The 23,733-nt window shown below is 44.6% G+C and overlaps 1 long non-coding RNA gene across 1 annotated transcript; it reads right to left on the bottom strand.

The window, feature by feature from the left end:
- Positions 1 to 570: 570 nt before the first annotated feature.
- On the bottom strand, positions 571 to 16,724 carry LOC121543113. Its single transcript, XR_005995987.2, has 5 exons — positions 16,491 to 16,724; positions 14,577 to 14,621; positions 10,853 to 11,126; positions 4,523 to 4,770; positions 571 to 647 (listed from the first exon to the last, which is right to left on the bottom strand). It is a non-coding gene; the product is annotated as an uncharacterized LOC121543113 (long non-coding RNA).
- Positions 16,725 to 23,733: the final 7,009 nt, after the last annotated feature.

Raw genomic sequence — 23,733 nt, 5'->3', positions numbered from 1 at the left:
CATACCCCGTTCAAAGGCACTTATATTTTTTTGTCTTGCCCATTCACCCTCTGAATGGCACACACACAATCCATGTCTCAATTGTCTCAAGGCTTAAAAATCCTTCTTTAACCTGTCTCCTCCCCTTCATCTACACTGATTGAGGTGGATTTAACAAGTGACATCAATAAGGGATCATAGCTTTCACCTGGATTCACCTGGTCAGTCTATGTCATGGAAAGAGCAGGTGTTCTTAATGTTTTGTATACTCAGTGTAGATGTTATTGAGGCTGCAAGCAAATAGGTACACAGCACATGTAACGTCTCTCATTCATAGCACAGTGTATCCAAGAATCAGTGCTTCTCTGTTCATCTTGGATCCTGAGATATTTGCTCTTGTTTTCCACGCCACCACCCCACTGTCTTATTGGCTTAAGAAAGGAAACAAAACCAATCCAGATTGGCCCTTGTTGGATAACAAAACCCAGGCCAGCTGTCCAACCACACATCAGAGGTTGGAGTGTAGTGGCCGAACATTGTTGTAATGGGCCTGTTCCATGGCAAATACTAGGGATGGGTTGGTAGTTTGTGGGCAACTTCTCTTCTCCCAATGGATTACTGCTTGCTGTTTTTTCTGCCCTCTTTCAGTGTTCTGGACCATTATTTGCCTGGAGGGAAAAAAGGATAGTATGTTAGAAGCAGGGGTTGGAACCGAAATTATTTTCCAATCGTTCTGAACAGAACCCCTATATTTTTTGTTTCCGGACAGCATAATACAATTCTGAACCGGTTGAACAAAATAAAGTAGTGGTTCATATAGTTCCTTTTTGTTCCTTTTTTAACCTGTGAAATCAACATGGTTTTTACATTTAGCTCATTATTTTACCTCACCAATTAGCACGGATAGAGCATCTTGCTATGGAACGGGTAGGCTAGTTGTTTACATGTTTAATTGGTCAGAGATGATGTGACCAAAATTTCATGGGTGGGGAGAGAGCGAGAGAAAGGGGTGGACATGGCGGGAGCATGGTTTGAAGCGCTGAGCATCATGACATGAATTGGGAGTGTGTATAGGCTATTACTAGCATCATAACTTCACCTAATTGCAGAATTATATACTAGACATTATTAATATTTTAGGAACAAAATTTAACATTGTTAACCAGTTCTCAAGATTTTAAAATAACGGTTCTGTTCCGGAACACTTTCGTTCCCAGTTCTGTTTCCGTTCCTTGACATATTTTGTTATTTTCTGGTTTTCGGTTCTGTTCCCTGAACCGGTTCCAACCACTGGTTAAAATACCACCGTAAATAAAAACAAACTCACAATAAAGCCAGTACATTATGTGTTAAAATATTTTCGAGTGAACGGCCAGTCTCTTTCATATAGCAAAAACCATCAGGGAGTTTCTGACAAGTGACCTAAGATGCGCCTGGTCTGGTTGCAGCTGAGGTAAGCCCGGCTCTGTGTGCCGGGTGCAGACTGCCAGCTAGCCAAGGGGATTGAGGGTGAAGTTGAAAGGCACTGCCGGGAGCCTGGTACGCTACGGCCATAATGCAAAGAGGAAGCATGTGACATACCCTAAGCTGTAGGAGCTGAGACTGAGGGACTTCTGAGAGCTGGGGGCCCTTTTATTTTAGAGCCACTCAGACGAGCAACTTAAAATCTTACCCAAGGGTCATAGAGTACATAGAGAACCAGCCATGATGTTGGTGGTTGTCTGGGTTCAAAACTTACAACGGTAGAGCCAGCATGCTAACTAGCTAGCGTCATGTTAGACATATTAGCTATTAGCTAGAATCATGTTAGCCATATTAGCTATTACCCAGAATCATGTTAGCCATGCCAGCTAGCATCTCGATAGCAATTTAATCTGTACTGTATGTCAATGGGCTAACTACAAGTAAAGGAAGGACATTTCCAATGAAACGCAAAATGAGACAGAAATGGTGTCACAAAAGGGGTTTAGAGTATTGGTGTCGGTTTGAGTTATTGGGTATCATGGTCTTGTTTTTGTTGAGTGGCCTACAGTGAATGAACTAGTTAATGGTAAATTTACAACCCCAGCATGTGGGCCAATAAAACCAGGGGGACAGGGGGACAGAGAGGATGATGAGAATGATTGGGAGAGGGTGGGAGGGAGAGAGAGTAGAGTGGAGGACGCTGGTAATTAAGAGTCTAAGGGAGTGTGAGAGGGGGCACACACTGCTCAGAGCAAACTTTGGGCATGGAATCCTCACTCTTATTTATGCACCACATCTATTCTCCCCTCCCTTCTACCCTTTATCTTTTTCCTGGCCTTTCCTCTCTCTCCATTCACTTGTCTCTCTCTCTGAATGAATAGTCACAGCGCTATGGTGTCCCCCCCAGCAACACCCCCACCGTACACCCCTTAAACTCCCCCTCTAGCTCAGTCTTGAATAGGGAGTCGAATTGAGCAAACAGTCAGCCTGTCAGCTCAATAGGAGGTCTGGCCGTGAACTTCAAGTCCTTCCCAGGCCCCCAGCGTCACATTGGGGAGAGAGGCAGGGAATGGGGAGGGAGGTGTGGGGTTGGGGGGCTGTGGGGAGAAAGGAGGGAGGGGGTGAGGGGGAACCACAGACACAGCCAGACTTTAGGGGGCCCCTACGTGCCAATATTGGGGGGACCTCTGCCTGCCACAGAAGTTCCCAAGACTGGTGCCTTCGCTGGAGCTATGGGGGAGGGTGCCCCAGGCCCCAGCTGCCTCCCCCAACCCCCTAGTCTAGGCAGGAGGGGTGTGTGCAGACGGGACAGTGTCTGCTCACTGCCCAAGCTCCAGCCCTCCAGACCCACACATTCAGACGCGCACATTCAGACTCGCCTCGCTCTCAGGCCGCACAGGCCACACATCATCTCATTACCCAACGCCAGCCACTGCACTGTCTACTGTTTGTATTGTTTTGGGCTCTGCATAATTTACACAGTAAATTGAGAATGGCCCTGGCCCCTGCTCAATCTACCACCTGTTTACAGAGACTGCCTGTGATTAGTGGGTTTGCATTAGATTAGACACTGTTACTACTAAGGTTCTCATGCAATGTTTTGTTAGACTGGCTCCCCAACATAGAAACTTAGACAAAACAACTTTAATTAAAAACTGCTACCAGCTAATGGTCCGATGAAGCTCCAATTGGAATGTTGTGGTTTTGTTAGGATTTTCTTCTCTCTCCACATTTGGCTTAATCAGCTTCGATCGTTTATTTTAATATCCTTAATAAATTCATTATATCTTGTCCTAACAGCAATGTCTCTGTAGACCTCATGCAGTGGAATACCTTGGTGGGATTGGCGACGAGACAGACTTAATAGCACTCTAGTGTTTCTCCGTCCACATGCATGGGTAGTAACTCTGTAGCCTATCCATTAGCAATGCTCTGGCACCATACAGTATCTTAGCGATAGCACTGTCTCGACCTCCAGTATGCAGACACAAACAAAGGGAGTTCTCTCCGTGTGGCACGGACAATGGCACACATTGTTTAACGGCTGCCTTATTTAATCGGGCCCAGCCGACTCTAATTGGTGTTTTGGGTATTAAGCGTTTTTAAACTTGCAGCTCCCTAGTCGGAATAAAGGAGCGCTACAACAAGCTTGCTTAGGAGAACAATACACGACTTGTCTCAGCACCAGCTCCCCAAAAAACTCACCCACCAACACAAAGACAGCTTTCCGCTACTGAGACTTCGCTGTCATACTCTCATTTGGCCTCTGCCTCTCTCGCTCCCTCTCTCTGTCTCTCAACCACACTCACTATCCTGGTCCCTTTCTCTCTGTGTTGGTGTTGTACTGCTGTATCTCTGAGTAGCATACACTGACTCATGTAGGTCACAGTTTTCTCCTTTAAAGATATGCTCTGAACTGCTTTTAGCATTTTTAACTAAACAGTCATTAGCGTAAATGTTTACATGTCAGCAAATTAGGATAATTAATTACAAAAAAGGAATGATAAGACTTGGTGAAAATAAATATTGCAAAAAGCGTACTGTCTCTATGATTACTAATGATAATAAGGACAGTGATGATGATATAATTAAGCCCTAGCTAATATTCGTTAATAGTCTCTGGGTGTAACTATCTTATATAATATGCTTTATGTGGTCTCGGTTATTCTGGCCAGGGAATACGGCCTGCGTATTTCTACCAAAATGGCAGCCACCGCCATGTCGGGCATGTGTGTGAAGAGGATGGCACAACAATTCCCAAACGGGAAGAAAACTGGTCTGTTCAGAGCACAGATGCCAACTGAATGCCTCCTGAGAGATGCATTAAGAGCGAGGAGTGATTTAATGCAAGCACACACACAAAAACCCCAGCCTGCCTCCCCCCTCCATCAACGCGTCTCGTGATTTCTGCAATTAGCAAACACATCTGAGGTGCTTAAAGGCAAGGCCAGCCTGGCAGAGGGAGGGAGCGAGGGAGAAGGGAGGGTCCGGAGGAGGAGGAAAGGATGGGGTGATGGTGGTGGTGGTGGTGTTATGGAGGCGTGATGCAGCATGGCGGGTGCAGGGCTGTTGTTGTTACCTGCTCTCTCTGGTCCTCACTTCCATTTCATGCCAGCGTGCGTCGTCCTAAGATGGTGGCGTGGGCTGCGTCTCGCGGTACAGGAGAATGGGGCAGGCAGCTGAGGATGAAGCGAGGGAGGGGAGGAGGGGAGAGGCGATGCGGAGGAGGGCGAGAAGAGGGAGGCAGAGTCAACAGCAACCTCTCCTTCCTCTCCCTGTTTTTCAGCCTCATTTTGCCAGAATTCTGTCACGGGTGGTGTTGGTAGTCTGCACAAAAAATAAGAATAGGGTAAAAGAGAAAATGTGAGTATGCGGTTTAACCAGCGGAGATACACATACATGCATATGTACGTATACACACGCACCCACACACACCTTTTCATGTCTTTTCTCATGGTACAGTCTGCCCCTGAGCATGCAAATGACTTTCATTATGCAAATGCATGCAAATCAGATCCAACCATCTGAGAATCAAGACTGGGAAGAAAAAAATAGACACAGAGATTGAATGAAAGAATGAAAGAGAAAAAGAACAGGGGGGGAATTATTTTGATTGGCAGGAGACGGTAAGTTAGGTAAATGGTATGTGGAGGAACAATGGTGGCCCCAATTGGACAAACAAGATTAACTTTTGTATTATGAAGATGACTTATCTTTTTTCTGACTGCACTGTATTTTAACATCATATTTGATATCATACAAGTTTCATATGAAGTTAAGTTCAGACTCACATCATCTGCAATAGTAACCAAGGAAATTGCTCCAAGCTAACGTAGGCTTTTCAGCCATTCCACAATAAATGTCTTCACTTTCATTCAAGGATGCAACAAGGACTTGAGCTCTGTTGTGTAAAAAATCACATTAATTAGAGGAAGGCCCAAAAAATGGTCAAAGACTCCAGTCACCCAAGTCATAGAACGTTCTCTCTGCTACCGCACGGCAAGCAGTACCGGAGCGCCAAGTCTAGGTCCAAAAGGCTCCTTAACAGCTTCTACCCCTAAGCCATAAGAATGCTGAACAATTAATTAAATGGCCACCCAGACTATTTACATTGACCCCCCCTTTTTTGTTTTTACACTGCTGCTACTCGCTGTTTATTATCTATGCATAGTCACTTTACCCCTACCTACATGTACAAATTAACTTGACTAACCTGTACCCCCGCACATTGACTCGGTCCCGGTACCCCCTGTATATAACCTCGTTATTGTTATTTTATTGTGTTACTTTTTACACCAGACATGGTGGTGTAGCAGGAAGATCGTAATGCCGTGAACCAAGAGGTTGTGAGTTCATATCCCAGGTGAGGACATGTTGAATAAGAATTACTGTATATATAAACATACACAATGTGAAGGTATGTAAAATATGTAAATTGAAAACACTGTGACTGTGTGACGTTTGGTTTGCAGGGCATCACCTATATAATCTCGTGAAAAATATCCACATGTGAAATATCCCCACATGTAAGTGGCACCAAAACCACATGATTTCACATGTGAAAGGTTGTGTGATCACATGTGAAAATATAATATAATGCAGTGGGAGAACAGCTGTGACCTAGAAGGGGATTGTTGTCCAGAATATGCTATTGGAGTCACAGATGGTTTGCTGTTAAGAGACCAAATGTTGTGAAACTTCATTATAACAAAGACAACAATGCTACAGTGTCAACATGCTAGGTTGATGAAGAGGTTGCTGGAGCTATTGTATCAACATGCTAGGTTGATGAAGAGGTTGCTGGAGCTATTGTATCAACATGCTAGGTTGATGAAGAGGTTGCTGGAGCTATTGTATCAACATGCTAGGTTGATGAAGAGGTTGCTGGAGCTATTGTATCAACATTGTTTGAAGAGGTTGCTGGAGCTATTGTATCAACATGCTAGGTTGTGTTTTCTTAGTTGATGAAGAGGTTGCTGGAGCTATTGTATCAACATGCTAGTTGATGAAGAGGTTGCTGGAGCTATTGTATCAACATGCTAGGTTGATGAAGAGGTTGCTGGAGCTATTGTATCAACATGCTAGGTTGATGAAGAGGTTGCTGGAGCTATTGTATCAACATGCTAGGTTGATGAAGAGGTTGATGGACCTATTATGTTAGCCTTCGCATTCTTTTAGCACAAACTCAAACTAGTCAAGCATATTGTAGTGGCGCTTTTCCATGTCATTCTCCGGTCAAGCAACACACGCAAGCAGCCCAAGAGCTACAAACTAACTCCACTAATCTGGGTTGGAATCTACTAACTAGCTACCAGCCTAGCCTATATATGACATTCGGTGAACCAACGAAGACAACAGACTAATCGGGGAGGAGAGAGCTGCTGTCTGTTTTCACGCTCAAGCCAGCAGAAAGGATCCTCCATTAGCTGCTAGAGGAAGGAGGCAGCATTTGTTTCAGGGTGCCAGTAGGGAGACACTATTTTGTAGGCTGTAATAGGGGAGTGGGGATAGGGGTGAAGGGAAGGGGCTTGGAGTATGAGAGAGTAGGCAAGGAGGAAGGGAGGGGCTGTAGTAGAGGGGGTGGGGTACCACTGAATGGTGGCAAACCTCTCCTAATTGGCACTTGACATTTTTTTGCCATTGGCACTAAAGTGGGCCGGCTTTCAAGCCTGCTCCGAGTCCTTGTTGGAAAAGTGCCATATGCAAATATGGCGAATGGGCTCCATTGTGAAGCCTCTGATATTAACAGCTCAGGGAACAATGAAATTGTGTGCTTACTCTGGACTCGTAGGTGTGTGAGCGAGAACAAGACAATGGCTGCCAAAGCAGCTTCGGTCTGAATAGCCCCTTCACATGATGTTCTGACAAGTCATTTCACCAGAATGGCCTTCTGTGGACTGAGCCTCTGTCAGGCTCTGTCCAAAAGCTTTCTTCAAGACTGAAACAGTTTGTTTCAGTTTGTGCAATATTTGCCCAACTTCTGAAAACGTCATCCTTCTCTGTTTGTTGAGAGGCTATTTTTCCTAACTATCAAAATATACAGAAAAGTATTTGCTTTTTTCAAGAGATCCATCCTATGTTAAAGCATTACCAGTTGAGCACATCGTTCTAAATCAGGGTTGCCCAACCCTGTTCCTGGAAAGCTACCCTTCTGTAGGTTTTCGCTCCAACCCCAGGTGTTACTAACCTGATTCATCTTATCAACCTGCTAATTATTAGAATCAGGTGTGCTAGATTAGGGTTGGAGCAAAAACCTACAGGACGGTAGCTCTCCAGGAACAGGGTTGGGCAGTCCTGTTCTAAATGCTAGAATGTATAGTGTTTAATCCTTGTGATATTTCTTTATTTGGATTGTTTACCCTTCACTAGCTCCCTAGGGCAACAGTGGAGGGAGATCTAAAGATAACTCCTGTCTCCCTTCTGAGACTTCTTGGAAATCAATGATGAATTGTAGCAAAACTGAGAAGCATTTTCAAAAAACGAGAAATGAGAAGAGACTGATCTTGGACAGCTAGGCCAAACAAACTCCCAGCACTAACTTCCAAGACGAAACATATAAAGCAGATTGTCAAAGGACGTAAATCAGTCCCATCTTCATCTCCACACAAGTCGAAACTGTCATGGAGGAAACAGAATAACGGGTCCAACAATAGCACCCACCTCCGGTGTGGTCCGAATCAAGTCAAAGTACACCTGTTACTGCTAAGTTACTAAACTTAATCTCCTTTGTCTGGGTGGGCCCATTGACTTCTGTAAACGCCTGAAATACATTCACTTCTCTGTGAGCGACAGGGAGGCGGGGGCTGCTTTAGAAATGGCAAAGTCTGCCCCTCTGTACCAGCCCAACAGTGAAGCCATTTTCCAAACTCTGTTGGTGTGTTCCGTTGAGAGAAAGAGAGGCAGGGAAAAAAGGGCAAGAATCACTGGGCCTTTTTCAGAAAGCCGTCTGGCTGCTAGGACCCGGAGGTGCTGAAAGGGTGGTAAAGGAGCCCATTGTCTCCCTGTGACAAGTGGACTAGCTCTATTGACTGTAAAGTCTACTGGTGGGGGAGCCCCAAGGGCCCGACCACAATGCCTGTTTTTCTACTTGACACTTGGAGTCTAAATCTGCTTGCCTAGTGCCTGAAAGCTAAGACAAATCCACCAAACCCTCCCTCTGCCTCCCTTCCTTCCTCCTCTCCCTCCCTCCATCCTTTCTCTTTCCTCCCCTTTCTCTTTCCCTCCCTCCAACAGGGCTACAGGAGAGGCCCAGAGGTTTTGTGGAACTCCTGTTTTTGTGCCATTTTCAGGCAGGCAGTGCAACGGCCGTCTTTCATCTGGGGTAAGGTTGCAACATTTAGGAACATTCAATGAATTCCCTGGTGTTCCAGAAATCCTAATTGGAAGTTTCTGGATTTCCTGCTTATTTCCTCCATATTCCGGGCATCCTCCAACCAGGATTTCGGGAAAACCAGGGAATTTATTGAAAGTTCCTGGAATTTTGCAACCCTACTCTAGGGTCCCTAGTGTGGACTGTTATTGATATGAGTGTGCCACACACAGAGTGTGAAAAATAAACACAAACTGATATCAGAGAGCTAATCTAACTTAGCTAAAAACACTAACCCATAAATGTCCTCAATCAACCAAATGTTACTTGCATAACACTTCGTAAAAAGCCAATGTGTCACATTAACAGCCACAACGGCATACAACCACAGATAACAGCCAAGAATAGTCGTTGGGGCCCTTGTTCCAGTTCCCCTGGATTCTTCCATTGGTAATGACAGTAGCTAGGGAGAACAGACAAAGAGCAAGGTACCACTCTGCCACCGGAGGAGGTGACATCACCGCCTGTCACTTCCTGTCAAGGCCCTCGTCTCTCTCGCTCCCTCGCTGAGCCCTGAGCTCAAATGTCACACTCAGCACCTGCAATGCAGCAGGCAGGGACCGCTGCACAACCCGCTAAGATTGACATTGTGAGTGTTGTTGCCACACAAACGCTCCAACAGGAGTTTCAGTCTAGTCCGACGCGCCATGTCGGAGTCAATATTGTGTTTGTTATCAAAGCAGAATTCAAATGTATAAATTTAACCGAGTACATGTGATTGAAACCCTGTTTAGGCCACTGATCACCATATGAATAATGTGGTTTTTCAAACATAGTGGTGCTAGAGTATACAATTTACTCTCCAATGTCCCTTTAATGTCTTGAAGCTATGGAAGGCTGATTTTGCCAAAAGACAGAAAAATCATACTAGAGGCCTCACTCGACATGATTCTCTTTCTAGTTGAAAAGAAATCAACATCATTGCCTTGATGACTGATTGAAGGTGTGAAGATCTGATTGACCAATTACTCCCCACTATGGGCTGAGGCCCGGATTGTTCCCTCTCTCATGGCTCTGTCACTGGAGGCAGTTTCTGGTTGATTGCCCTCTGACCACTCCCCCACAGAGCCCCACACAGTGGCATTCAACAAGACCCATCAGGCCTTTCCACATGGTAGCACCTCACGCAATGGAGGCTTCGCCATGGCCCATTCACAACCAAGCCAACTGTCACCTCAAATCAAACACCCAAACAAAACCAAAATCAAACACCTTCCCGTATGAAAGAAAGAGGGGGATAAAACAAATAAACAACCGTCTAGCTTAACAAAACTGGCCTCAAACAAATCTGTCATTCGAATATGTGCTGGCAGGGGAGATGATAATGGGATTAACTTAAAAAGTACAATGTAAACTTCCACAATCCAAATAACGTATGACATTAGAGGCTATAATCAGCAACCATACTTTCTATTCATTTCACCTGTTTTCCAACAGCCTTAACTAAAACCCCATCAGCCGAGTACAGATTTACAGTAAGATAGTGTTACTTGCGGCTACTGACTGGCCAACTTGTTAACCACTTCGGCAAAGTCCGTAGTCAGCACCATTCAGGTTGGCGTTGGTTCTTTGGGACCCGCCCACCACTGCTGGCCATGTGATCGTAAGGATAAGCCGCTGCATGCAGCCCCACACAGAGGGATCAGGGGCTTATTAGATTACAAGTGATCCTGTTGGACCAACCGGGCTGCTAGGGACCACTGCCACCAGCCATGTGCAAATATTAGGAAATATGTGTATGGCATTATGTGTATAGCTCATTATTTTTACAGATCAATCTCAAAGAGATCATGCTTTCCCAACCATACGGCTCAGGTGAAAATCTCAATGCCTCAAAAATTCTAATACTCAAAGACGGACATTTATAAGAAATTCAACTAATACTCAAACTCTCAAATCTGCGGCTAAAATTCTCAGAGGCAATTGTGATATATTTGAGGCAATAACAGAGACAAGATAGTTGTAATTGTCAAGCTGAGTTAAAAAGACACACACATACACACATAAACCTGTGCAATTGGATGACGTCACACGACTTACTTGACTTTTTCTTCTGCTCCGTGTCCTATGATGTCAGCTATTTTCTTTGCTTGTTTTGCTGTGAATGGTAGAATGGGGTGGTGCGGTATGGGGGATATGTGTTGGGGGTCTTGATGCCTTTCAGGAGCGTAATGGGATTCTTGTTACTTTCGGTTATCTAGCTTTATGAAGAATGTATATCACTCATACAGCTAGATAACCAAAGATAACAACCAACCCCTAAGGCTACCCATCCTCTTGTGCCACAGGTGATACGCACGGGCCAGATTCTGACCTATAATTGGGGAAAAAATAGTATTACAAATCAGAAAAATTAAGACTTGAATTTCCTTTTTCAACCTTAAGTGCACAGTGAGTAAACTGTAGCAGTTCTATAGAGAGGTCTGGTCACGTTCATGCAGTACCTAAAACGTAAGAAATGCTGATTATTTTTAATGAATCAACTTTAAACAAATGTGTATTTAACAGTTCACAATAATATCAGAACCTCCTGACCCTCTGCTTAAAGTACTCATCACCAAAAAGCCACTTACTAACTGTAACATTTCCCTGCCAATCCACCCTCACTGTTCTGCTTTTACAAAGCCTTTGATTGGACGGCCAGCCGGTAACGTGGCAGCCAAAGCCTTGACTCCTCAAAGTCAAATAATCAGCGTGAGGCTTGATCAAAACACACAGGCTGGCGTACCAGTCCAAACTGGTTACGGTGCCAGTCTTCCCAGACCACCCCTCTCTGCCCCTGTGCCCACCCCTATGGCGAGGCAGTCTCTCACAAGGACTGGCTCCATAGGAGGGTGATGGCTTCAAACGCCGCCCCCCGCCATGTCCAAAATGTATTTTTTTAATTAAAGCTGTTTTACTGTAAGATACAGAGAGAAGGGTTTGTCTCTTGCGTTTGCATATCTATCAGAGATTCCACAGTAAATTGGGGAGGGCATGTTCAAGGTTGGGGTCGGAATACGGCATTAAAAGCACAAACACACACAAGTGCAAACCTACACACACACACACACACACACACAAACACAGAGTACACACATTTTTGGCACATGACACAAGGGCCAATTAAACGCTTTTCTGTGTGCCCAGCCCCACAACGAGGCTCCTCCCATCTATACATGTTCTAATGACTGACAGGAGAGAGATAGAGGGAGAGCGAGAAAGACAGAGAACATTCTCCCCTTTACTGTACACATCTCTACCTGTACCTGTAGTCTCATACTGTTCGCACACAACACAGCCTCTCCTTACTGTCAGCTAGGACAAGGATTCAAGCTTCAAAATGTCTTCAATCCTGTTTTTGTTCATAATCTACCAGTCACCATAAGGATTTCTGACCACCTTTATAATTTCTTACTACAGTATGCTACACAAGGACAAAGCAAGGCTCTTTGAAAGCATCTGCACTCACAAACATGCATATTCTATACAGTGCATGCACATACACCCATGCACGCACGCACACACACAAACGTACAAACCAAACAAAAGCATGCACACATGCTGGAAATAAGAATGCCACTATCGTTCCTGAAAAAGTGAGTATTCACTCAGGAAGGTATTTCATCCTGCCAAGGACAAAATGCCATCAAAGCATAATACTGATGCAGTTACAGAAATGTCCTGATCTCTACATATTTTGTCTTCAAGAGAATTTACATGTTACAACATCATTTGAAATTATATCTGACATGGATATTGTATAAACTTTGTTTAAATAATAAGACTTTATTTATAAAATCATAAAGGGTTATCAATACATCTATCTCAGTGATTCATTTGTGCTATTTATTGGCACAGCCAATCACTTGATTGTATTTATAATGCATGAAATTATTTTGAATTATACTGTCACAGGATTAATATTTGAAATCCAACTAAAAAAATTATAATAATTTACTGTTTTTGTGATACTGTACACAGTATGTGAGACAGTTTTGTGATATTTTTTCATATATGTTTTTATTGCTAAGTTATTAGATAATATAAATACTCATAATACTACCACCAATGATAATTAACATGGTATTCTCAACATTATATTGAAAACAATCAAAAACATGTATTTTATGTTATTTTCAAGAAATGTATTTCATCCTTTGCAGTGGAGAGTAGGAATTGGAAAGTTGTTGTTTTTATTAGCCTATTTTATTAACCTATATTATTATTACTATTTTTATCATTATTATTGTTATTATTATACTGCGCAAATTCCAAATAGTTGACGATTTCTTCTGATAATGTCAATGCATTTGACCAACTTTATTTCAAGTAATAATGATCAACATTATTTAAGGAAAGAAAGTAAGAAAGAATATATTTTATATTAGGCCTACATTGCGCCAGATGCGATTACAAAGAACTCACACTGCGCAACTGTAAGGAAGCTCACCTCAGATTCAGCACCACAACAGTGGACAGCGGCCTTGTCTCTTAGTAGCCTTCAATGCCAGGATTTCAACACCACTATAACGTATCAAAATCCCCGATAAGTATATTAACTATCATACAATTATACAATCAGTTTGTTAAAAATAACTGCTTTTGTCTTCTTGTTTTAACAGTTTAACCTAGTCCTACCCCTTGGTAAATTCAGATAGGCCTCTATGGCGCAGTAACGTGCCAGGGAGAGATCCGGTTCGACTGTCTATTACTGCATCTTGCCAACCACATCATTTTCAAGGGGTATAACTCATTCAGCCATTCATTCGTTCACTTTCATTCATTCAAACAAACCTAATCACTCCTCGCCATTGGATAAGACTTTGGTGACGTCATTCAAATAGATGATTAGGAATAATTGAAGCGCACAGGGATAGGCTAGATTGAAAATGTTTGATGAAGCAATACATAACGCACCTATTTTCTGTAGATTTATTTTAGGTACAAAGAGAGTAGTTATAGCTTTATAATAAAGTAATAAATGTATGCCATTGAGATATGACGTGAATCGATATAATTCAATCCAACCTGATCCGTAATTTATTGCCACATTGCTGTTGCCCAGGTCTCAATGCTTATGCACGAGGCACGAACTGAGGTCATTTGTAAATGTTCATCACATGTAATTGGCGCGGTCGATGCAATCTGTTGGCAGAGGGCCTAGGCTACTGTAGCCTATGGCTGCACACTGGATCCTTGTGGGGTCATTATACCAACAGGGTCCACTGCTACGGAAAAATGACGAGCTTGACAAGTATGAACACAAAGGTGTAGATAAGCATTAAAATAACATTTCATTTCTGTATTCTCTTGTGAAATTATGATTGATTGATACAGTATTAATATCAATTACATCATATAGGCTAATCTAATTACAAAATGTCAGTTCTATCGAGGATCCTTGGGACATCCCTACCCTAAACCCTAACCCTAACCCTAACCTTAACCATATCCATAACCATAACCATAACCATAACCATATCCCATTACCTTACCCTAACCTTATCCCTTACCTTAACCATTTTACATTTCAACTTCAACCGGGTAGGGACGTTACAAGGATCCCGGATAGCTCGGACCAATTACAAAAAGCTACGATTTTAGCAAAACACGTCCCACAATGTCTCTTCCATTTGCTGACTAAAATGTCTATGGGCTGCATCATGCACTAACATTTCATTGGATTTTGTGCAAGTGATTGAACTGAGTTAAAGTGAACAATGTCTAAGCCATACCTGCACAGTTATTAAGACTGTAAGAGAGTGTGGTGTATTTATATTACCTATGCCACGTGCTCTGTTGCGCCTATATGTCTCTCCATTGAAACCTGAAAAAAATAAAAACAAGAAACGCTTATTTTCCAAACCAACTGCAGTCCTATGGTAACTGTCCGTTTAAGTCAACAATTACAACAACCCAGTTTCGTTTGAAGTGAGTATATTACTTTTTTCTAGTAGGCCATTACAGACAGGTACGAGACCTCAAGCCTCCATCTGCCCCTCTAGATATGATGTTGAGGCGACATAAAACCATTACATGGTCCAAGATAGTAGGCTAAAATTCATGAGAGCGTTGTTATGTAATCTACCTGTATAAAGGCACCTGAGCTAGATAGGTACCCGAGTCTAGAAGTAGAACACTCCTCAGGTTACATCTCCAAAAGTTCTTTAAAAGACATACAGCCAATAGGCAGACCGATTTTTAGACAAGGCCTTCAACAATACTCGTCAAAAACTGAGTCAGACCTACATTACGCACAACCCACAATCCAGCTAAGTGCTTGGGAGAGATGTGCACATTACATTATTTGCAATTTAATAAAGAAAACACGCACGTTTATGGATAAAATGTCACCAGATGTAGCACGACCTATAAAACCAAACCAACCAAGAACCTGGCTGTGCAAAACCAATTCGCTTTTTGATCTTATGCCGCAAAATGCAATCCTTACATTTCATTTAATTCTGCAGTCTCTTTACTTACACAGCATACCAAGGCCTATGACAACTAATGTGTACGCAATGTGCTATCGCGCATTATTAACGTATGTAGTAGTGTCCTGTACAGGCCTACCACTGTCACATATATAGTACTACTTCACAAAGCATAATGGAGGTGTATATCCACGGTCTATGCTCGCGTAACGCGCACTCGTGTGCTCAGAAGGCCGCGTATTCGGCGTGCACGTGCGGACTGGATGGCCTTGTGATTCTCCATCCACGCGCCATGGGTGTGAGCAGTTGGACTTTATACTATTGCTATTACGCATTTTCATAGTCTGGACTCGAATCTCAATTGATCAACTGATCGAGGCCTAGCCTACATTTCGAATAGGCAACTTTTCTTTAGAACTATAGAAATTGAATAATAGGCGACATTATTGTAGCCTACATTATGTGGCAAATTACACGCCGGATGACATGTAGACAATTTCCTTGTTTTAGAAGTATATCTGGCTACATTCATAATTTATGTAGAAATGGTATGGTATGTACATATGCGTTATATTACCTCTGTGTGTCTGCGTCTGTCTGGGTGATGTATGTGGAACCTTGCCGTGTGAGTGGCATGGTTAGTCTACTCCATTGAGCGTAATGGAGGTCGTTATCATGCCCACTAGTAGCCTAAGATTGCCCATATTCCGTCTTTCTTTGTTTGCGCAACATTATTAAACCAGAATAGGTGAAGTGTTGGGTGTAATGAAGGAGAGAGCTGTATCGTATCTAATACATTGTAAGCGTGACCTTCCAGTCATTAAATTCAAGAGAGCCCACATCCAAAATAATGGATATGTCGAAATGGTTGTTTTCATATGCTACAAACATAATTTCAGCCTACAAAATTAAGCCAAACTGTAATGGATAGGCTAGTTGTTGTTTTTTGTCTTGTAGGCTATCTAATGTCTGGACACCATTCACTAGAAATTATCATACACAATCTTCAAATGAGCATAACCATTAGAATTGATAGCCTATTCGATTGATACAGGGCAACCGGTGCCAAAGACGCCTATATCGCGCCCCATATTGCATGAGTCGCATACAAACCCACCGGGATAAAGGGATGCGCTAGCGTGTTCTTTTATTTGTTCTGTTTTATGCTATACATGCATGCAAAATTATGACTGCGTTGTCCGCATCGGCGTCAATAGCACGCAACAGAACATACATTTTCTAATCAAATATGCAATACTCACCCCGGTGTCTGCCAGCCACGGTTAGAAACGCTCTCCACAACAATCAACCGAGCGAGTCAAGAACAACTGAGCGCTTGTAGGTTGGCTCGCGCCTGGTCTTGAGGTTCATGGCTGCAGCTCGCTGTGACGTCGCGCTGGCCCCATCCATTCATCTTTTCGCGTCCGGGTCCCCCCTTGTTTATCATCGAGATTATTTCCCATAGAGATGGTGTTCGCCTCCCCCCGCGAAGAGCGTAGTGAACTGTTCGCTGTGCCTCGCACTCGCCATTCCTCGTGTACAATGCATATGAACTTAAACATGCCTGCCAAAAAACATATAGCATCGCCAAGACCCTCCCCTTATGACACGACAGTAGGGGCCTCTCTGACACGATGCAGCTCTATTGTGTCCCCTCCCCTCTGAAATTAAGAAAACGGGCTGCGATATGAATATATTCAACATCTCTCCCACCCATGGTTTTGTATAACGGTAAATGTTATCGCCCTCAAGAATGCACGTGTCCAAGATATTCGTCTCATATAGGCTAGGCTACTACAATCCTTTATGTCTGTTTATGGCGTCCATTTTCTTGTGATTTCATACCAATGGTATGATGATGAGTTTATATGAACCAGTGATATGGGCTTCAATAATCCCCTTGGGATACATTTCTAATATTGAGTGAAATAACTCTATAGCTTTGTGAAAGTCTCAAAAGTTTGGCATGACTGGTTGGAGTGCCACTGATAAAGTAATGAATTTTAGACCCTGGCTCCTGTGGGATTATATGAATTCCATGTAATCTTGTCTAGTTACCAGTATTCGTTTGACATGAAGGCCCCTTGCGACTATGGACTAACTCCTGCGCATGAATCAAGTGCGCGCATTCCCCATTCCCTTTGTCTGTCTCTTTGATACAGAAGACTCGTGGAATGTGATGTGACTGGATCGCCAGGGTGAGACCGTGCAAATCAGCTTTTACCGTCAGCACCGGGTCCAGACCAGCAGACTAGAGCCAAGAAAGGGGTCTAGGTCGGTTGATTATCATAATAATCAGATCGTGGGGATAAAAATCTCCTTTGAATAAATTACTTCTTCAATAGGAGGCGCGACTGCCAAAGAGACAACTTTGTCAGCCACAGTTGTTGGTTTCTCTCTATCAGTGTTCAGGGGTCCCCATTTCATTCTCTCCAAATTTTGGACGCTTTCCTTAGAGATCAAACTATAAATACGGCTACTGTTTCTTTCCCGGGCTTAGCGTGGTAAGCTTTTTTTCTTCTCTCCAGCGCACAACGATGCACGGGTTACCAAGGGCAAGCCTAAAACCGTCCTTTGGTAGCGGCTAATGGGTTATGGGTTGGGACAATGGCTTCGTTTCCCCCCAGCGACCGCATGATGGGAACCCGGGGACCGTGGTGGACAAGAGATTGTTCAGAAATGTATGATGGCAATTGGCACGTCTCAAGTTCATTATCACTCGTCAGGCAACTCTAGCATGTCTCCCAACCCCCTCCTGGCAGTACACCCTCACTGTTTGCCAACTTTAGACTAAAACCACAAAAAATCTTGCACTCTTCTCATAGGGGGCTATTAGTCGTAGCATGTTTTAGGCTAACATTTGAGAGGAATTCGCCATGCGTAATTTCTTAATTATCTTTAATTACGCATAGATCGAATATGTCCTGTAGTGCTCATTCTGTGGTGTGTCTACTGACGGGTTTATTCTATTTTTTTCTTGAACAGCTTCCTGTGGACAACTAGCCTATCAGTTTAGCCAACGCCCATATTTTAGCTGGTAAATGCTGTGGTAAATACACAATGTCATCATACGTAACTTTACATTCGTGGACTTTACGTATTAACAAAATGGAATATGATTGCCAAGGGAGGATTTTGATTGTGAACTTATTTTGTGAGTGACACCACACTTGTCTTCACTATTACGTAAAGGACAAAACACTTGTTATATTATCCCGATTCCGTGCACCCATAGATATACTATGATATCCTTATTCATCTGCTTCTGGTAATAGATTGAGATTGAGATTCAGAAAATCTTTATTGTCCCATTAGGCAAATTGTAACAAAACCCCAAACATACAAGGAAAACACCCATAGGCCTACATAAAAACATCAACCATGAAAACGTAAACCTTGCAGAACATGTGTGTGTGTGCGTAATGACAACCCGCCTGACATCCATCTCTGCTCGTGTTTCTAGTGGAGCAATAGCCTCATACCCACCGATGTCTGAGCATGGAAACGTGTTGATTCAGACTCCCAATGCGATTATAGGTCACTTATGACAAGGATTGTTACAGAGCCCAAGTCTTATAAACGTTCACTCTTTTAAAATATAGCCTGTAGGCTACGCGCCCAAAACAGCAGAGGTGTGTATCCGGCAATAGCAACGTTTGCCAGTGCAAGAGCTTGGGGTCAAAGGCACAGTACACTACTTTTGAATTGCAATATGTGACAATTATAGACTACAAGTGCAATGCAACTTTGATAATATTTATGCATGTGTATGTTTGTGTGTGTGTGTGTGTGTTTGTGTGTGAGAGAGAGAGAGAGAGAGAGCCAGAGTGAGAGCGAGAGAGAGAAATACAGATATGGGGTGTGGAAATTGAAAAACCACAATACCTCAATTGTTTCATCATTGCTCATTATCCACTCTTACTTATCAATCATATTTAGTCATATCACATTTCCCCGTTACACGATCATATTTGTGTGTCAGGGCTTGAAATTATGCGCTTTGCAATGTATTTCCCAAGTCCAACCTAGCTCTTTCTAGTTTTCTCACCACTGCTAATAAATTGCCACCCTTGTCTTGGCAAGCTAGAATCTGAGACGTGCTTAGCAACTCAAAGCTCAACGATCTTTTGTCCCCCTAAATCTGGACATATTGTCAAGACCCCATGGGAGCCCATTGCGCCCTTCCCCCTATATCATTCATCGACCGAGAGGAAGTTTTTAAGTCAGGTATTTTATATTTCGAGAAACAATGCGATAATCTATCGCCTACACATTTCTGTAACACGGATATCAAATAGGCCTATTGCATATAGGCTACTGTCACGCCCGTCTGAAGGAGGAGACCAATGCGCAGCGTTGCGAGTGAACATGATGATTTTATTAACTTAAAGCAACCACGAAGAAAACAACAAATGACGATCCGTGAAGTTCTATACTGAATACTACTAACAGCAACAAAGAAACAATAACCCACAACACAAAGTGAACTCACACAGTATAAATATGGCTCCCAATCAGAGATAACGAGCCGACAGCTGACACTCGTTACCTCCGATTGGGAGTCATACGACTAATCAAGAACAATTAACCAAACATAGAAAATGCACAACCAGAAATCCCCAACATAGAAATACACCCAAACAATGAAACTAAACAACCCTGGCTCAAATATCAAGGTCCGTGGAGCCAGAGTGTCACATTACCCCCTAAAGGTGCGACCTCCGGGCGCACCAGCATACAGTCTCGGGGAGGGTCTGGGTGGGCGTCTGTCCCTGGTGGCGGCTCTGGCCCAGGTCGTGGTCCCCACCCCACCTTAGTCACTATCCGCTTCCGTATTCCCTTCCTCATGACCACCCCCCCCAACTAAACCCCCACTGGATTAAGGGGCGGCACCGGACTACGGGGCAGTACCGGACTAAGGGGCAGTACCTGACTAGATGGCGGATCCTGGCTGGCTGGCTCTGGCGGATCCTGGCGGGACGGCTCTGGCGGATCCTGGCGGGGACGGCTCTGGCGGATCCAGGCTGGACGGCTCTGGCGGATCCTGGCTGGACGGCTCTGGCGGATCCCTGGCTGGACGGCTCTGGCGGATCCTGGCTGGACGGCTCTGGCGGATCCTGGCTGGACGGCTCTGGCGGATCCTGGCTGGACGGCTCTGGCGGATCCTTGCTGGACGGCTCTGGCGGATCCTGGCTGGACGGCTCTGGCGGATCCTGGCTAGACGGTTCTGGCGGATCCTGGCTGGACAGCTCTGGCGGATCCTGGCTGGACGGCTCTGGCGGATCCTGGCAGGACGGCTCTGGCTGCTCATGGCTGGCTGACGGATCTGGCTGCTCATGGCTGGCTGACGGATCTGGCTGCTCATGGCTGGCTGACGGATCTGGCTGCTCATGGCTGGCTGACGGATCTGGCTGCTCGTGGCTGGCTGACGGATCTGGCTGCTCGTGGCTGGCTGACGGGTCTGGCTGCTCATGGCTGGCTGACGGGTCTGGCTGCTCATGGCTGGCTGACGGATCTGGTTGCTCATGGCTGGCTGACGGATCTGGCTGCTCATGGCTGGCTGACGGATCTGGCTGCTCGTGGCTGGCTGACGGATCTGGCTGCTCATGGCTGGCTGACGGATCTGGCTGCTCATAGCTGGCTGACGGATCTGGCTGCTCGTGGCTGGCTGACGGGTCTGGCTGCTCATGGCTGGCGGAAGGCTCTGGCTGATCCTGTCTGGCGGAAGGCTCTGGCTGATCCGGTCTGACGGAAGGCTCTGGCTGCTCCTGTCTGGCGGAAGGCTCTGGCTGCTCCTGTCTGGCGGAAGGCTCTGGCTGCTCCTGTCTGGCGGAAGGCTCTGGCTGATCCTGTCTGGCGGAAGGCTCTGGCTGATCCTGTCTGGCGGAAGGCTCTGGCTGATCCTGTCTGGCGGAGAGCTCTAGCGGCTCCGGTCTGGCGGACGGCTCTGAAGGCTCATGGCAGACGGGCGGCTTTGCAGGCTCAGTACAGACGGGCAGTTCAGACGGCGTTGGGCAGACGGACAGTTCAGACGGCGTTGGGCAGACGGGCAGTTCAGACGGCGTTGGGCAGACGGGCAGTTCAGGCGCCGTTGGGCAGACGGGCAGTTCAGGCGCCGTTGGGCAGACGGGCAGTTCAGACGGCGTTGGGCAGACGGGCAGTTCAGACGGCGTTGGGCAGACGGGCAGTTCAGGCGCCGTTGGGCAGACGGCCAGTTCAGGCCGGCTGGCGACGCACATCGTGGACCTGGTGCGTGGGTAGGAACAGGCCGGACCGTACCGGGAACACCCACCACTGGCCTTAACTGGGGATCAAGAACGGACCGGACCAGACTGGGAACACACTTCAGTCTCTCATGCCGTGCCACAACAACTTCCCTCCCTCTACTCGCCAATGGCTCCCGTAATCCGATAGCCTTCTCTCCTTTTCTCCCTGTGGCAGCCTCCTGCTGCCCAGGCGCCCAAGCCATGTGCCCCCCCCCAAAAAATTTTTGGGGAGTAACCACGGGCTTCCAGCCTCGACTCCGCGCTTCCTCTTCATACCACCTCCTCTCGGCTGCAGCTGCCTCCAGCTCTTCACGAGGGCGGTGATATTCCTCCTCAGACCACCTCCTCTCGGCTGCAGCTGCCTCAGCTCTTCACGAGGGCGATGATGTTCCTCCGGTTGTGCCCAAGGACCCTTTCCAGCCCGAATCTCCTCCCATGTCCAAAAGTCCTTAGGAGGCATCCATAACTCCTGTGTCCAGACCCCTTGCTCCTGGACGCGCTGCTTGGTCCTTTTTGGTGGGTTATTCTGTCACGCCCGTCTGAAGGAGGAGACCAATGCGCAGCGTTGCGAGTGAACATGATGATTTTATTAACTTAAAGCAACCACGAAGAAAACAACAAATGACGATCCGTGAAGTTCTATACTGAATACTACTAACAGCAACAAAGAAACAATAACCCACAACACAAAGTGAACTCACACAGTATAAATATGGCTCCCAATCAGAGATAACGAGCCGACAGCTGACACTCGTTACCTCCGATTGGGAGTCATACGACTAATCAAGAACAATTAACCAAACATAGAAAATGCACAACCAGAAATCCCCAACATAGAAATACACCCAAACAATGAAACTAAACAACCCTGGCTCAAATATCAAGGTCCGTGGAGCCAGAGTGTCACAGCTACAAATGATACCTACATATATTCCCATGTTTGTCTTACTTTTACGTTTGCCATAGGGCTGCATCTGTCTGCTTGCACCTTTTGATACACAATGATAAAAATAATCAACATTGAATCTGCTCTGGAATTGTGTGAATAGCATTACGTTGAGATAATTGCAACAGAGCGTTTCAGTAGTAGCGTATATGACTCATGCAGATAAAAATACAAACTTGCAGGTCTACTTACAATTAAATTGAGAAAGCCTACATTCTTTGGTATTAAGTGTAGGAATGTCTTATGAATAACAAAATAATCCAGGTATGTTTATTGAAAAACGTTTCCTCTAAACCATGCAGGAACAAAAATGGCGGGTTGAAAAATCTCACACGCAAGAGTCATTACGCTTGCAATTAAAAAATCATTTGCATATGCTAATCAGTTGAAAATTAATCTTGACGCTCAATTGGAGAAAAGAAGGAGGCCCTTCGTGTGGATCAAAAGCAAAACCATAATATATTTTTGGTGCAATCGGTAAAGATAAGGTTCAGAAAGCATTAAGGATGAGAAATGCCAATACATTTCACAGCAAGCTTATCACTTCACTGTAGGTCTACTTATCAATGCACTTCAAATATAAATTTGCACAAATACATAATATGCACACAAGAAAAAAATGCAGTCCAGGCCTATATTTACATTTTAGTCATTTAGCAGACGCTCTTATCCAGAGCGACTTACAGTTAGTGAGTGCATACATTTTTTATACAGGCCCCCCGTGGGAAACGAACCCACAACCCTGGCGTTGCAAGCGCCATGCTCTACCAAATGAGCTACAGGGGACTACAACATTTCTGATGTCAGTGTGTGTTTAGTGTCTGTCTGTGTGTGTTCAAATTCCGAAAATGATTTCCTAATCGTAGAGAGAACAATCGAATGCATGTATATGGTCACATTGCAATGGTGCATACATTTAGTTCATGATTAATATCTTAAACAATGTTTATGGGCCATTTACGTTATAGGCTATTAACAATCACAATGCATGTATTGTGGTTTTACAGGTGTGAGAGCGCTTTATTTCACTCCCAGTGTGCAGGAAACAACCTCACCCAGATGCACTTCTGACGTTGCAAAACTTGAGGGGCAGAATGCCTTACACAAACCATGTTCAGTTTTCAGTCCAAGTCCAATGGTCCCGTTTATTTTTGTAAAGAGGCAGATTGGTGGGACAACACAACACATAACAAAATAGTTAAACGCAGGGTACATCATGATTTAATAAATAATTGATAAGTAAGTACCAGCCTGCACCAAAGTTATGTGACAATGTATATTTGCTTTGCACTG

This window comes from Coregonus clupeaformis, chromosome 17, assembly GCF_020615455.1.
Source record: "Coregonus clupeaformis isolate EN_2021a chromosome 17, ASM2061545v1, whole genome shotgun sequence".
Taxonomy (NCBI): Eukaryota; Metazoa; Chordata; class Actinopteri; order Salmoniformes; family Salmonidae; genus Coregonus; species Coregonus clupeaformis.
Note: the sequence above shows the minus strand (reverse complement) of the source record. Positions and strands in the feature narration are given on the sequence as shown.